This window comes from Marmota flaviventris, chromosome 1, assembly GCF_047511675.1.
Source record: "Marmota flaviventris isolate mMarFla1 chromosome 1, mMarFla1.hap1, whole genome shotgun sequence".
Classification (NCBI taxonomy): Eukaryota; Metazoa; Chordata; class Mammalia; order Rodentia; family Sciuridae; genus Marmota; species Marmota flaviventris.
In genome coordinates, this window is record NC_092498.1 from 156,192,479 (window position 1) to 156,198,249 (window position 5,771).

Genomic DNA, 5,771 nt, shown 5'->3' on the forward strand with positions numbered 1-5,771 from the left:
CAGCTTAAGTACACCCAGACAAGGAGGCTCCGCCCTGGAGCCACGCCCTCACTTCGGAGGTCTTGCCTCCGCCCGCCCGCCCCCCGCCCGCCCCCCGCCCCCCCCAGTTCCGAGCCGGGTCCTCTCCTCCAGAGGCCCCGCCCCGCGCGCTCTGGAATGGTGCGCGTCCAAAGGCAGGCCCCGCCCGCCGAGCAGCTTGGGCCACCAGAGTCTCCTCCATTTTCCTTTCAAGGTGATCACCCTGACTCCTGGAGACCCCTGTCCACACCCACCATAAGTTTTTTGCATACGCTTGTCATTCTGCCAGTCACTCCTCAGAGCTTCATGCTGTTAGCATGCTACTCTAGAGCACTGATCCCTCTCCCTGCAACCTGATTACTCCTCAGCTCAACTTGAGGAACACCTGCCTATAAGGCCCTGATCTCTAGGGTGGTTTAGGCACTTTCCCCTTCTCTTCTTACACTTGTTGGTAGTGGCTTGCTGGGTCCCAGTCACACTCACTGATATCTTGATGTGTCCTTATTGACCAGCCTAGGTCCCAGGATCTAGGCTGGTAACTATGTGTTCAAGACTTCTCCAGGGCCTGCCCTGGTCCCTGAATTGCTCTGGATTATACCTGGTCTTCACCCAGTACCCAGGCCTGAGTTACATGGTCAGGACCCTCTGCAGGCAGGGTTGGAGCCAGGGCCCATTAGCTTCCTAATAACTCTGATTCTACACAGACACCCCTTCCATGCCATTTCCTCTCCTGTGGTAGGACTAGCCATGCCAGCCTGGGCTGCCTTGTTTTTCCAGAGTGTCTGTTTCTGGTAACCAGTATTAGACCCCAAGATTCTGAGCCTCAGCTCCACCCTAGTATCATGTGTCAAGAAAAACAACACTGTTTCGGCAGGTGCATGTGTCCATTAATACAAGGGACATGCTTGAGAAGGTGGGAGAAGCTTACCCTGACCCTGACCTTCCCCACCAAAAGCAAACACCATGCTTAGCCCATTTTCTAGATGATCCTGTTGATCTCATCTAAGCCACCCCAGGAACCTCACTTTAATATAATCACTGATCCTGCATCCTTGTTCCTCCTCTTACTCAGCTCAGCTTAAGGAATACCTCCCTGTAAGGCCCCCCATAGACTTAAGTCAGCAGTCTGTGGACTAAGACCTCTGAAACCATGAGCCCCTAAAAAACTGACTAAAACAAAGGGCAATGTCACAAAGTGGTCATTGGTTGCACTCAGACTGGATCCAGCACCACAGCCACCTGGAACAATCCCCAGGAGTGTTCAATATTAATGCTATGTAGTTGTTATGCTGTGTTGTTTAGGGAATGAGAACAACAACAACAAAAAGTCTGTACATATTTAGTATAGACACATTTTTTTCCTGAAAATATATGATTCTTGGTTGGTTAAATCTGAGAAGGAACCTGTGAATATGGAGGGCTGACTGTACCTTAAGATAGTTCATTTTAGCTGGGTGTGGTGTTTCACTCCTGTAATCCCAGGAAGTAGAGAGGCTGAGGTGGGAGGATCACAAGTTTGAGGTCAGCCTGAGCAATTTAGGGAGACCTTGTCCCCAGATAAAAAAAGAGGGGGGGGGGATGGAGATGAAGCTCAGTGGTAAAGCACCCCTGGGTTCAATCCCCAGTACCAAAAAAAAAAAAAAATGTTTGTTTTAGTTCAACTCTTTTCTAGAGGAAGCAGGGGTTCCTGGAGCTTCTTGCTCTGCCTACTTCCCTGGTATCACTCTAGAATTCTTGGTGTTTGAGCCTCATCTACAGGTAGGAAGCTTTAGAATAAGACATGAGGTGAGACACCTAGTATGACTCTCCTACCTACATGAGGCAGAACTATAGTCAGCATTGTTTTAAGCACAATACATAATGTAGTGATGATTTAAAGTATACAGGAGGATGTGCATAAGTTATAGGCAAATACTATGCCACTTTAAAGAAGAGACTTGAGCATCTGTGGATTTTAAAACCCTGAAAGTATCAAAGGACAACTGTATTTTTGTAATTCTAAAATCTAATAGACTCACAGAAGGACAGTTTGTTGAAGATGCTCTGTCAATTTTAGTGAATATTGGTTAATCTCCACCTTTACCAGGAGTAATTATTATCTCCTGTCCCCACAGGCCAGCACAAGCAGCTTTGGGGATAGAAGCTCTATTCGCAGTAGCCAAAAGGTGGAAACAACCCAAAAGTCCATCAACAAGTGATGAGTAAATAAAAGTAGTCAATTGACATAAAGGAATATTACATAGTAATGAAAAATGAGTGGAGTGGCATGAACCTTAAAAATATTACACTAAGTTAAGCAAAAGATGAAAGGTCATATGTTATGTGATTCCATATATATTAAGTGTTCAAAATGAGGAAATCTATAGAGACAAAAATCTCATTAAGGCAAATCCATAAAATAGATTGGTGATTGCCTGAAAATGGGGGGGAATGGAAAGAGAGGGAGAGATGGTTAATGATATGAAAATATTCTGGGTCCAGATAGCAATAACATTTGTTCAACCTTGTGAATACAGTTATACCATCCCTCAGTATGCTTAAGGGATTGGTTCCAGAACTCTCCATGGATACCAAAATTGGCATATGCTCAAATCCCATATTTGAAATGGCATAGAATTTGCATATAACCTATGCATATGCTCCTGTAGATTTCAAATCACCTCTAGATTGCTTAAAATACCTAATAAAATGTAATATTATATAAATATTTTTATGCTATACTGTTTAGGGAATCATGACAAGAAAAATAAAGTCTGTACATGTTCAGTGCAGATGCAATTTTTTTCAGATACGTTTAATCCTTGGTTGGTTGAATCCACAGATTCTGAACCCATGGATGTAGAAGGCTAACTGTACAATAAAAACCACTCAATTGTGCCCTTGAAATGGGAGAACCATATGGTATGTGATTTGAATTTCAGTAAAGCTGTTTTGCTGTGTGTGTGTGTGTGTGTGTGTGTGTGTGTGTGTGTGTACGACAGCGTGCACGTGTGCTTTTAAGCAAAGAGTTCAAAGTTACAGTATTTGCTTCAAGAAAGTTTATAGCCAGGGTGGGCCAACTGAACATGACAATAAATGAAACAGTTGAGTTTTACAAACACTCCATAAAGGCTGAGGGGCAGGTTCTGCCCTCTGCTGGGAACTCTTGGCAGGTAACCCCACTCTATGCCAGTTGCTGGCTCATATTAGAGGATGGACCCCAGGTCCAGAGAATTCTGGTGGGAGTGGGGAGGAGGGTCCGCCAGGAGGCCAACTAGGTAGGGCAAGCATTGGAATCAAGAAAATGGGCTTCTGTCCTCCAGCTGTGGCAGATCCAAGATCCAGACTCAGTGCATAGTGGCAGCATGGCCACAGATTGCCCCCTAAGATTGAGTCAGGACCAGGAATTCCAGAGAAGGAAGCAGCCAGGGGATAGATCTTAGCAGAAAGACCTTTGTGCAGCCAGCCCAGCCACTCAGGACATTTATGGACCCCCCTTTTGTGCAGACAGTCAGCCCACTTAAAACCACGCCCGTTTTCTTTCTTGTATAGGTACAGTACAGTGAAATATGGTTCTACTTCAGCCTCGAGCATGACATTGGAGCTTTCAAAGTTGTTCTTTTGCCACGTGCCTCTTACCCATATTTCCTGAAAATATTTGTCTGTCATGGCTTCCCGCACATATTCTGATTTGTGGCATTTTGCTGCTTCCTCTGTACCTGCTTCTACTGGTATATGTATTCTGTCTGTAGGAAGAGGAATTCATTCACAATTGTTTAATTTGGGGCTTGTCTTTCTGTTACCAGCCTACGTCAAACTCAGGTCCCTATTTGCTCCCCCTGAACACTGTAAATCCCCTCACCAGCACATTATCCCATTATCCACTTCATGCTGGCATTTATAGATCCTACTTGAGTTCTATTTAGCTATGTCATTTTATGCATTTTTTCAGAGCTAGTAGAATATTAATGCATTATGTTAGGTTAAGATTGTCTTCTAGATCCCCCAACACACCACTGTGTTTCCTGAATACAATCACATTTAGCCACTTTATATAATCACTTTCAATGTATGTATGAAGAAAAGTACCACCCCAGATTCTTGTAAAATCAAGGTGTACTGTCTATTGATATGCATGGTATTCACAATCTTCCCATGCAGGAACTACAACTACTGTTCCATTTTATATATGGGAAACTAAGGCTTAGAGAGGAGGTACACTTTCCCCCTAGGGCTTATAGCAAGATTTTAAGCAAAATCAGGAGTGCCAAATCACAGTCTTTACTGGATGTCTTGACATGGGAAAATGTCAGGGGATCTCTGCCCAGTGTCCCCCCACAACAAGGTATGTCACAACATCAGGAACCAGTGCCTTCAACCAGGTCACCAAGAGAAGGTCCCTTGTGTGGGGGGATAGGGTCAACAGGAGCTTCACACACAACAACTGAATTGTCCTCTCTCTTGCTGTCCCAGAGCCTCTCCTGTAGGGGCCATCTCCTGGGGCCCCAGAAGGAGGCACATCATCTCCAGGTCATAGCCAGTAGTTAGTACCCAGTGACACAGTCAGAGCCTGGCCTGCCTCATTCCCTATACTGGCATGCTTGGTCCAGATTGACATGGCTGGGCTCTCCCGTAGCCTCTGATCTTAACCTTCCAGGCAGTGGCCAGAGCCAAGGCTTCTGGCAAGGAAGTTTACACAAGTTTCCTTAAATGTCTACTACCAGGGGGCAGTGGGCTCAGAATACCATGAGGTGTCCCAAGATGATGGACAGCGACATGGACACCCATCCCTGATAAATTGGGAGGGAAGAACCTTTGTGGGTAAAGCCTATCTACACAGGACACATGTGAGAGGGAGCCAGGACATGGCAAGCCAACTCAAGATGACTCTAGTTTTTATAGTAATTGTTTTCATTGATTGTTCTTTTATAAAGATCTCTATCATTTTTTATAAAAGTAATAATGCCCTGAAATAACCCCATAACTTATTTTGTAATATGTAATAATCAGGGCTGTCAGAAATGTGTCCTGCTGTCGCGAGCAGATTTCAAGCCAGGCTTTCTAGGATTTATTAAGCTTTCTGGGATTTATTTATTACATGGCGAGGCCTGGCTGATATTGGCCTTTGTCTTCTCCCTGAAGTGAGTTGAGTGGGGTTCTGAGTTGAGTGGCGTTTAATTCTCTTCCACCAGGGGATGTTCAGAGACTAGGTAGACCAACAGCTGAGTGCCACTCACCTGGCCATCCTTTAAGTGGGTTCTAACACAGATGGGAATGTGCTCCTAACATGTGAAGCCCAAGATGTGCCTGGCCCTTGAGCCCTTGGGCATTTGTGGTTAGTCTTTCTGCCCAACATGGATTTCCCTCCTCAGTAAAGTTATCCTTTTTTGTTGGTAAACTTACTGTACTGCTAAGCTCTGAGTAATGCTGACCTTGGCTTCCCTATCCCTATATGGCACCTGAGGCTGTCATCCTCCTGTGTATCCTGCCCCTGCTGGAGTCACCACCACCATGTAGACAAAAAGCACTGCCTAACCCAAGGGTCATCATGTGCAAATGCCATTGGCTCCGGTCATCACTGAGTTAAGTCCTGCCTTGCTGGATTAGGGCTGAGAAATGGCTTTGGGCTGTGACAGACCCTGTCATCACAGACAACAGTATATAGGGAAACTTTTCCCTGCCTCTGATTAATGTTTAATCCCATTTGTATATGAGTGACATAGGAAGCCAGAGGAATCCTCTAATACCTCAAAGAGATAGACTAGTGTACAACC